Source organism: Grampus griseus (genome assembly GCF_964374135.1).
Source record: "Grampus griseus genome assembly, chromosome: X".
Classification (NCBI taxonomy): Eukaryota; Metazoa; Chordata; class Mammalia; order Artiodactyla; family Delphinidae; genus Grampus; species Grampus griseus.
Window position 1 is genome coordinate 105556810 of NC_138999.1, and position 11293 is coordinate 105568102.

Genomic DNA, 11293 nt, shown 5'->3' on the forward strand with positions numbered 1-11293 from the left:
CCCTTGCCTTTGCAGATCCCTTCCCACTGGAGGCAAGTGACAAGAGGAATCACCGAAAACGTGGCTGCTTCAAGGATCCTGAGCCAGATTTCACTCTCCTTGGTGTCGGGCATGACACGAATATTGCTGATGGTGCAATGACCTTTCAATAGGAAAAACTGATTTTTTTTTTCCTTCAGTGCCTTATGGAATACTCTGAGACTCGCGACAATGCAAATCATCATTGAAATCTTTTTGCTTTGCTTGAAAAAATTAAAATAAAATCAACAAAAAAATGGACATGCAAGATTCCAGTATGCGAAAACTAATCTTATTTTAAAAAAAGTCAATTCAACAAAAGCCATTCTTTGATACCACTGCACAGTATACAAACACCATGTTCTTTAACACACACACACACAGACAAATTTAAAATTCCAATTCAGCAAATCGGCCCATCTTAGCTAAAATAATTATTCCTGATTTAAATAATTCCTCCTGATTTAAAAAAAAACAAATCTGACTCCCTGTCTGGGAGGACAGACTGGCATTTCTTCTAGGATCTGCTGACCAGATGTTTTTGGTATTTCCTGTTGGTGGTGATGTTCTGTGCACCCTATTTCCTTTCAACTTTGCTGAAATGTGTATATCTTTAGAATGTAAATGCAACACTTAAGAAAATTGAAACACTTTGGAAAAGGGACTGAACAGTGACTTCTGTGTTTTGAAATGGTTTTGTGAAAATGCTTTGCTAACTTCCCACTCGGTGAAGGGATTCACATAGCTTTCGAGATTGACTTGTGTGTAGCAAGGGACGGGCACTATTAAGCATACCTCTCGGTGCTTTCCTAAAAACGGACCCCGGGGCTTTCTGAGAAGCCTGGAATTTCAGCTCACAGATCTGTTTTTCTTGCTTCAGTGTGCGTTTTAAGTCACGACAGCTGAGTATTTAGCATTGAGGTGAGGGAAATGCTGCCGACACTCCCAAATGTGTTTGGAATATCTTTCTCAGAAACAACACTGTGTTTAGCTCTGCTTTCTCTGCTAAGTATGCCTTTCAAGCATACACCACGGGGACAGGACCGCATTGCAAGGCGGGCCAGTGGGTTCAGACCACAGTTCTCATCTAACTTTTACTCTTGCTAGGTCTGTCTTACCAGCTGTTGCCTGTGATTGCCCATGGCTCTCCGTCAGACTGCATGTGTCCTTTTCTAGTTTGCAAAGACTAAAATGCATTCCCAAACCTACTGCTAAACCGAGGGCCTCAGCCTCATTCCCAGGTCCATGCTTGGAGCAGTCTCTCTACTGACTCCGAAGATCGCTCCACTGCTCCACGGGCTATCAAGTAACTAACTGCGTACCTGCCATTGGCATCATCAGAACAGTCAGAGGAAATAGTCTCCGCTCACTAATTACCTCCAATAGAACGACGTATGCTTTCTGTAGTTCAGTAGTTTGCTCTCATCAGTGACGTGCACTGGGAAGTTTCCAGACAGTAAAAACTGGGAGCTCAAATTCATTTCCCAAGTGTGACCCTTAGATGCTCTAGTTGACTTGCTGCACATTTGCTCGTCTTCAGAAAAGAAAGGTACAAGTCTCATTTCCAACGAAAAGTTTCCGGAAAAGTGTAATATAAACTTTCATTCCAAAAAATTGTGTCATAAGCAAACGACTCACCTGTCAAATTTTAAATGGTATTGAACAAAAAAGGAAAGCTGTTGTGTTTTTGTTTTGTTTTCACGAAACTGATTTTTCAACTTCTGAATGCTATGATGTTCCGGCGCGGGAAGCTAACCGACCTACACACAAACTTCTCATAGGCACTGTTTAAAGAGAAGTGGATGTTAGTTGACTCAAATCAATTTTTCAGAGAGGAAACTTCACTGGGAATGAAGAGGCGGGTAAATTGGTTTGTTATTTTTTAAAAACTTGCATGTTTAAAGAAACATTGATTGCTTCAAATTTCTGCTACTAACTTCAAGCTACGGGAGTTTGGCGGTAGTCACTTGAAGATTTTTTTTTCCAATTATTTTCTTTTTGTTGTTAAAGCTGTACTTCAGTGAACAGAAACATTGCCAAGCAAACTAATGGCCGTAAAAGCGTAAATTGCATGTGTGGGCGTAAATTACGGAGCCTCATTGCCATGAGGTATTGTACAAAGTTTTAATACATTTTGTAAATAAAATTGTAAAGAAAGAATTCTGTCTCTGGGCTTTGGCTGTTTAAACTTTACTTGGGTGCAGGTGCCAAGAAGTTATTAGTCACCAATTTACTTCCCACCAGAAGCCTTACCAATGATGTACAGTCACGTGACAGGTGATCTTCACAAAGGATTATGCCTCTCCCCACCCCAACTGCAGGATCACCACCAGTGATCATCTCCTCCACCCCTTGGGACCCTCTCCTCAGACACTTGCCTTGACCCTAACCCTGATCTCCCATCCTCCCATTGCCAGATCTGGCCTCCTGAGGAAGTGCCCAAACTCAGGATTGATGATCTTCAAAAACACTTCCGGGCTTCCCTGGTGGAGCAGTGGTTGAGAGTCCGCCTGCCGATGCAGGGGACGCGGGTTCGTGCCCCGGTCCGGGAAGATCTCACATGCCGTGGAGCGGCTGGGCCCGTGAGCCATGGCCGCTGAGCCTGCGCGTCCGGAGCCTGTGCTCCGCAACGGGAGAGGCCGCAACAGTGAGAGGCCCGCATACCGCAAAAAAAAAAAAAAAACACTTCCAACTGCTTTCCCATGTCATTACAAGTATGTGTCTTAGTCCTCCTAGTTAATTGGCTACGTTTTGTGCTGCTGCCTTCATTACTGATGATAACCTAATGTCCCACTGGAAAATCTTTACTCCACCCAGGTCCGCTGATCTAGAGTGGAGAAAGAAATCCTGAATTTAGGATTAGACTTGATCTTAAAATGCTTCTGAGAGAGAAACAAAAGGCTAATGATCTAATCTAAATTATATGTACTGAACATGCAATATAGTTGTATCCAACAAATAAAGCAAGTGTTTAAATACAGACCAGTTTTAGATGATGATCACCAAAGAAAACAGGGGGTAATGATAGGAGAAAGAGAAGGGATAATTTGAAACTAAGCCAGAAAGGAAGAAGAGTGCAGCTGAGATGCTAGGGAAATAAAGATATCTGGGGTTAGGGAGTTAGGGAGCAAGGAACACAAGGCCTTGGCGAGAGAACGATGGGAGCGGGAAAGGGAAACTCTCAGAAGATTAGGAAGTGTAGGCTGATAAACACGAGGCAGTCAGTTTGGCCTGCAGGCTTCAGCATATGACTATCATTTTCACTGTCCTCTGGAATGCCATTTATCTGGTGAAACACTCACACTTTATAACTCTTCAAGTGCTTTCCTTTTCTTTGATTAGGACACCTGTAGCAGCCCCCAGAAGAGAACGACTCTCTAGGGAGCAGATTCAGTGACTAGATTACAGCAGTGGTCCCCTTGGTGGCTGCTGAAATCAGTTCAAGTACCAAATGTCTCCAAGTCTTACAAAATAACAGATTTCTATTTTAACAGGAACTCCAGTTCCTTTCCTCAAAGAAGTTCATCTCAGGTGCTGTGGCAGTGGACAGTGGAGCACAACTTGGGTTTAGGTGGGGGTTGAGTGTTTTGCTCCTGGGAGGAAGGGAGAAGCAAGAGGTGCTTTTAGTCTTTCTCAAGTTAGACCATAGGTAGCTATATATCTTGCTTACACATAGGATCAGACTCGCCAACCAGGTCTGCCAAACAGTCTTTGCCCTTCAGATGTCACACTCCCCCTGTGCACAAGAGGAGAATGCCTCTTGGTCTCTGCATTGGTTTTCTTGCCCTGTTAACACTCACATCTGATCACACTCTGTCTATAGGACAGTCTCCAAACAGGAAGGGCAAATGTAGGTAAGGAAACCTTGGTAGGATCGTGGAAGAAATGGTCCTATATATCACCTTCCTGGTATTGGGTAGTGAGAAAGGGCCAACTGTGACTTGGGAAGATGAACATAGAAAAAGATGAGAACAAATGGAGAAGCAAGAAGCAAAACCATTATTCCTCAGAGTCCAGACTCAGTGAAGCAGAAGATGCACTGACATGTCTCATAGGGTCATAAACCACCAAAGCCTATTATCAGTTGGAGAGTTTACTTTCAAAATCTGAGCCAGCTGTTCAGCTACTCTCGGCCATACCCCTCCCCTCGTATCCTCACCCTATTGAACTGGGCTTCCTGGGCATCCATTTATTACCAGATCACTTGGCAGATATAAAACTCAGCGACAATATATCTGCATTCAGTTGTGGGAACACACAGAACTTAACGTCCCATCAGGAAATTTCTTTTGAATCTGGGGTTACTGGGAGGACTCACAGTATCACCCCTATCGATCTAGACTAAAGAAAAGGCAAGGTCGGGCTTCCCTGGTGGCGCAGTGGTTAAGAATCCACCTGCCAATGCAGGGTACATGGGTTCGAGCCCTGGTCTGGGAAGATCCCACATGCTGCGGGGCAACTAAGCCCATGCGCCACAACTACTGAGCCTGCACTCTAGAGCCCGTGAGCCGCAACTACTGAGCCCACATGCCACAACTACTGAGCCCACGTGCCACAACTACCGAAGCCTGCGCACCTAGAGCCCATGCTCCACAACAAGAGAGGCCACCGCAATGAGAGGCCCATGCACCACGGTGAAGAGTAGCCCCTGCTCAACGCAACTAAAGAAAGCCCATGTGTAGAAACAAAGACCTAATGCAGCCAAAAATAAATAAATAAATTTATGTTAAAAAAAAAAAAAAAGCAAGGTCTTGGAAGAGAGTGGTTGGTGGCACTGAGAATTACTGGAACTTGCCTCCAGGCCTGAGTGTGAAAGAATGAGGTTGCTAGGAGACTTCCCTTACCTCTAAGACTAAGAATCATGGACAAACCATTTATATTCAGTGAAGATGGTGCAATTGGACTTTCTCAGAAGGCTCCCTGGGAGGGCACTGTTGTTAGGACAGGATGGAGGAAGGTATTAGGAGTGTCTGCCATTGTCCCAACCTACCGCCACTGTCTTAGCATCCTCAACACTTGAGAGTTCACAAACCCATTTGAATAGACAGGATACCCAAGTTCTTTGACAGCCATTGCTGTCCTTGTAACCAAACATCACCTGGACAAGACGGTTGTGGGGAGAGCCTACACTCTCTTCCTCTCCTCTCCAGGCTGAGGGGAAAGCACACTTGGCTCCTGACCTCAGGGGCTTGCAGTCTCGGCAGCAAGGTAGATGATGACTGGAAAGAATCTGCATCCATCCATGCCCAATCCTGTGCTCAGAGAAACAACTAGAAAGAGCCCCAAATGAAGACTTTCCCTCTGCCCCTTTACTTGGATTTGCACTTCCTAATGTAATCAGGTAGAATCTAACTGAATTTCTCTTTGTGCCTCAGAAGCTGTGAGCCTTTTGAACTAAGGAGTCACACTGGCCCCTATTAGCCTCTAGCTGTTGAAAACCTCAGAACGACCACTTTCCTGCCAAACTGCCCACCCTCCAAGCAGGAGGTATTTGCTTATTTACTGACTCACGATGCCCTAGCTATAAAAGTGTAAAAGAACCTGCAATGACAGCCTCAAAAATAATCCTCTCCCCGTGACAGCAGCTTTGGCAAAATTATCCCTGCAGTGGTTTCACTGAGCTTCAATCCTGTAGCAAAATGGTTGATTTAACTTTTTCTTAATAAATATTCATTAAGCCTGAACAAGTCAATTAAAGCTCTGGTGGCAGCTCTCAAGGAGCTTGAATGCAAGGCTGACAGGGTGAAACAATTTTACGAATATTTCCAAACATTGCAGTCTTCCCCCCTGAGATTGCTAGTTTTCTTGAAAGACGGGAAACCCTCTCTAAACCTGGTAAAGCCCTCTAAGGCCCACATTTTCCCCCAATTACAGTATATTCTTATATTCTATAAAATAGAATATAAGAATAAATCTAATAAACTTTAAAGTTGGTAGATGTGACAATCCGAGAAAAAAGTAGGCTTGCACTCAAAAAGAGAACCCACAGCACAAATGACAACGAAACAACAGATGAGTCAGTTTACCGTCAGCTTGTACAGCTGTAAGATGCAGTGAAAAGCTATGACTCTTCTCATCGTTTTGGATCCCGGAGTCATAACGTGGTTTTCTTCCACATGAGTGCAAACCAACTAGTATTATCACCAAAGAAGGAATATGCAAACTAGGAACAAGCTACCCAAACCACTCCCTGAAACATAATATGAGATGATTCTGATCACCCTGAGGGAGATGCTAGGTGGAACCTGGATAGAATGAGAGAAAGAACAGGCAAAGAATGGGCGGATGTATTCAGTTTACAGAAAGCCAAGTCTGGGTATTTGTGTAAGCGTTCAGAGCACTGTAAGCAGCCCATTCTTTCGATTTCTTTCCTTTACTCTCGCCATCACCACAGAGGGTTGGGCCGCACAGAGAAGACAGGAGGACAGGGGATCGATCACCACAAGCCTAGTCACCCAATCCCGAAACCTAGTAATCAACCTTATCTGCTCCTTCCCTCATCTACCCTCAGCCAAGTCCTAATGACTCTACTCCCTCCATCTCTCTGAAATCCATCTACTTCTAAGAATCTCTACTTTAGTTTGAGCTTGAAATACTTTCTAGATGGCTTAATGCAATAGCCTCTTAGTTTTTCCTCCTTTTTCTAGTTTTTAATCCCTTTAATTCACCCTCTGCACTGCAGCCAGAATGATTTTTCTGATCTCGTCACTCCTCAGCATCAGTGGGTCCCTAATGCCCTATGGCATAAGAGTAAATTACCTTAGTTTATCATTTAAAAAGCCCTTCATGATCTGCCTCCTGCCCATTTCTCCAGTCTTACTGTTTACCACCTCTTCACCTCCATTCTCCACTTCATCACAAATATCCACTAAGACCCAGTCATATTCAACTACTTAATTTCTGGCTTTGCTATGTCTTTCCATGAGTCCATGTTTTTGACCATGCTTCTCCATCTGCCTAGAATTTCCATCCCTTCACTTTTATGCTTGACTAACTCATACTCTTGTCTTTAAGACTAAATTGGCATCCTTTCCTCTGCGAAGTCTTCCCTGACTGGCCTCTCCCCTCAGGATTGAGTTAGAGACCCTACCTCTGTTGTCCCATCTCAGTAGTGCTTGCCTCTTTCACAGCACTACAGAGATATATTGGTGTGTGTGTGTGTGTGTGTGTGTGTGTGTGTGTGTGTGTGTACACACTATATATATATACACACACACACACAGATATACTCTGTAACATCGTACAGAAAACCCGAATGAACTTTTTGGCCAATCCAATATATTGTCTTCCCTGCTAGACCATGGGCAGATTCTCTCTTAATCATTTCCATAACTGAAACAGAGTTGTGTCTGTTGAACAAATAAATGAATGAACAAATGAATGAAATGTGAGAGTGGAAAAAAAACCCAGAGGCATAACTTAGGAAGTAGTGCTGAGAAGAGAGAAGAGATGCCACTTTATACTGTACTCAGCCATAAAAAAAAAGAACAAAATAATGTCATTTGCAGCAACATGGATGGATGTAGAGATTGTCATACTGAGTGAAGGAAGTCAGAGAAATACAAATATCACATGATATCACTTATATGTGGAATCTAAAAAATGGTACAAATGAACTGATTTACAAAACAGCAAGAGTCACAGATGTAAAAAACAAACTTACGGTAACCAAGAGGGGAAAGAGGGTGGAGGGATAAATTGGGAGATTGGGATTGACATATACACGCTACTATATATAAAATAGATAACTAATAAAGATCTACTGTATAGTACAGGGAACTCTACTCAATACACTGTAATGGCCTATATGGGAAAAGAATCTAAAAACAAGTGGATATAAGTATATGTATAAGTGATTCACTTTGCTGTACAGCAGAAACTAACACAACATTGTAATCAACTATACTCCAATAAAAAATTTTTTAAAAAGAAAATGAAAAAACACACAAGTTTTCTGTCCAAAGAGGCCCATCCTTCACATAATCAGTTAGCCAAGGAAGTTTCCCATAGCCTGCCGTCTTTTCAATGTCTCTCTTCTCCCAAAATAAGCCTTACCTCATCCCCCACCAGACAGGCAGCCAAGCTCTCAGGTTCCTTCGGATGTGGCGTATCTCCTGCACTAGTCATCATCATCACCACTATGGGTGCCCTCCCTGGCCAATGCCCCAAGCTACTGCACTCTATGAAGGTCATACATTCACTCACAGGACACTCAGATGTGCAAATCTAATCTCTTTTGTGAGACTCAACCACTGGATAGTGGGTGGGCAATAAAATTTTAATCCAAACAAATAAATTTCGCTCATACACAATGGTATTAGGCTAGTCCATTAGCAGACCATAGTTATGCACCCCTCATATCTTCTTCAAGAAAGGACTTACTGCGGGCTTCCCTGGTGGCGCAGTGGCTGAGAGTCCGCCTGCCGATGCAGGGGACACAGGTTCGTGCCCCGCTCCGGGAGGATCCCACATGCCGCGGACCGGCTGGGCCCGTGAGCCATGGCCGCTGAGCCTGCGCGTCCGGAGCCTGTGCTCTGCAACGGGAGAGGCCACAACAGTGAGAGGCCCGCTTACCACAAAAAAAAAAAAAAAAAAGAAAGAAAGAACTTACTGCCATCTGACTCCTCGTAGGTAGCTGACAGCCTCCAGCTGTTAACATCTCCAGAATCTGCCTGGGCTTTTGCACCGAGGTCACACTCTTGTTGGGGTAGCCCACAGGCAATGACAGAGCAAAGGGGTGATAATCAAAGTCGCACTGTCTCAGGGTAATCCCCAACTAGTAACCAGGCAAAGCAGTAGTACAAGAGCCTAGCTATTTGTACCCAATATAGGACTTTTCTTGCCTTGGGCTGGCAGAGACTTTGTCAGATTCACATCACAGTCTGCTGGCCCCCCCCGCCACTCAATCCTGCTTCTCTGTCCCTATCCCTTCACGGGCATTATTCCCTAATGTTGGGCTGCGCTCCACAGGCCTGCAAGCCTTGTGGTTGTCCAGCCTGAAACCGAAGAGCCTGGGGACAGCAACAGAGACATCCATGGTTTGTTAGACAGGGGAAATCTTACATGTCTGAAGCAAAGAGTCCTGGAACGACACCCCTACTGTGTACCGCAGACAGGCCACGGCAACCATCTTCACCACTCAGCGGAGAAGGAGGCAACCATTTATAGGGGAAATTGACTCAGGTTGGCTCATCAGTTACCAGGGAAACCAGCAGCTAGGGTTTGTCCCTCACAGTCCCTCAGGTTAATTACCATCACAAAGGCAGGTGTTTCCCTTTAACAAACTAGCAGGTGGAGTCATTCTGGTCTAAATATGAGAACAATCACTAGCTGGGGCAAGGGGCAAGCACGTTCCTGTGAGGAGGGTGAAGGTGAAGCAGGCATTGGTCAAGCAGGGGGAAGTACAGACAGCAAGAGAACAGCCATCTTGAGTGGCCTGACCATACACCTAATAAAGCTTTTGCACTCTTAACTCTTCTCGGCAACTGCTTCTCTGAGAGTCCAATCTGTAACATTATCATGATAACAGAAGTGGTCCACGAAAGAAGGCCATAGATGGGGCTTGGGGACCAGATCCCTCACCACTTGCCTGGTACTGAGGACCGTCTTCCTGGTGGGAGTTTTTACACAGACGGCCCCTACTACCAGGCGACCGAATTATTAAACTTTCACCTGTGGTATTTTGGAAAAACGTGCCAGTGGAGAGGATGCACTAGCTGGGAATGATCAGCCATTTGAAATCTATGGGAGATTATAAATATAAAGAAAATAGAATTTGGTGCTTATTATTAAGTGACCTTGATGCCCTAAAAACAGATAATAAAATGCTGAGGGCCAATAACAATTAAAAACCGTACATGAGAAGCCAACAGTCTCCAGCTTACAAAGAAGCTTCCATTTCAGGCAATGGGGAGCATAAAAAAGCAAAGATCTAACCCAGGATTCAATCATTAAGGTGACTGAACTTCCAGGATCGTTGAATGCTCCGCTGAGACAGGTATGTTCTGCTGAGGTCAAGGTCCTAGGTGCGAAAACCCAGCACACTGACACACGGGATGGGGACGTCTAAGTGGGTGCCCCTGAAGGTTTTGACTCTCCAGTCTTCTCTAAAACTTCTCGGCCTGTAGAAGTGGCCCACTCTGCCCAAAAAACAGCTAGTGCTTCCTCTGTATGAGAGACAATAGAGGTCTGTCACCCACAAAGTCATAGGTCTATAAGCAACATTATCCTTCTACGAAGAAGCTGGACCTAATAGGGAAGGAAAGGGACTGGAAGGGACTGGGAGACCTCACCAGCACGTGCTGGCAGGAGTCAGGGGAGTACCTATGAGACTGGATTCTGAAGGTGCTTCATCAAGAGGTGTTTTATCTCAAAACCAAACAAGGGAGAGTTTGTTGGTTTGGAGGCACTTTCTTAGGATACGGGACTTAACACCCTAGCAGGGCCCCCAGAAGTGGGTGTAAACTCATAGTTAAGGTAGCACATTTGTTCTTACTCTTTTTATTTTATTCTATATGTTAAGCAATACCCTGTTTGCCTATCTATTTTGCCTCTAGGGACGCTGTGTATTTTTTTTTTTTTAGAGATGTTGTGTTTTATTAACCATCTCTAGCTCTCTACTGATCGGGCCTACATAGTTGCCACTTTAATCTCGCCTGTTGTTACAATAATTACAAACCCCTGGCTGCTGGTGGTTAAGCTCTATTGCTTTGCCTCTATTGCTGGGGGCTGGAAAGTGTTGGCTATCATTTTACTATTTCTTTCAACAAATCAAGGGACAACCTTCACTATCATCTGCCCTGGCCTGCGGAGCAGAGCACCATTCCCCAAAGGGGCCAATCAGCCACTTGGTAGCAAGTTAACTACAATGGGCCATATCCATCTTAGAAGGGCCAACAGTTCATTCTCATAGGATAGATACCTATTTGGGGGTGTGAGCTTGTCTTTCCTATCTGCAGAACCTCAGCCGGGACCACTGTCCAGGGGCTTATGGAATGCTTGATCCACAAGTATGAAATTCCACACAGCGCATCCAACATCCCACTTCACAACAAAGGAGGTATGGGAGTAGGCCCATGACCATGGGATTCACTGGTCATACCACACGCCACACCATCCAGAAGTAGCTGGCCTCACAGGGCACTAGAATGCAGGAAGGACGGGTTGTCAGGAAGCAAACACTGAGATTTATTGGGGAGTGACATCCGTAAAGGAAGAGTGAGGAAGCAGGATTGGGGTAGGGGGAACCATCAGACTCAATGCAGATCTGAGAAAG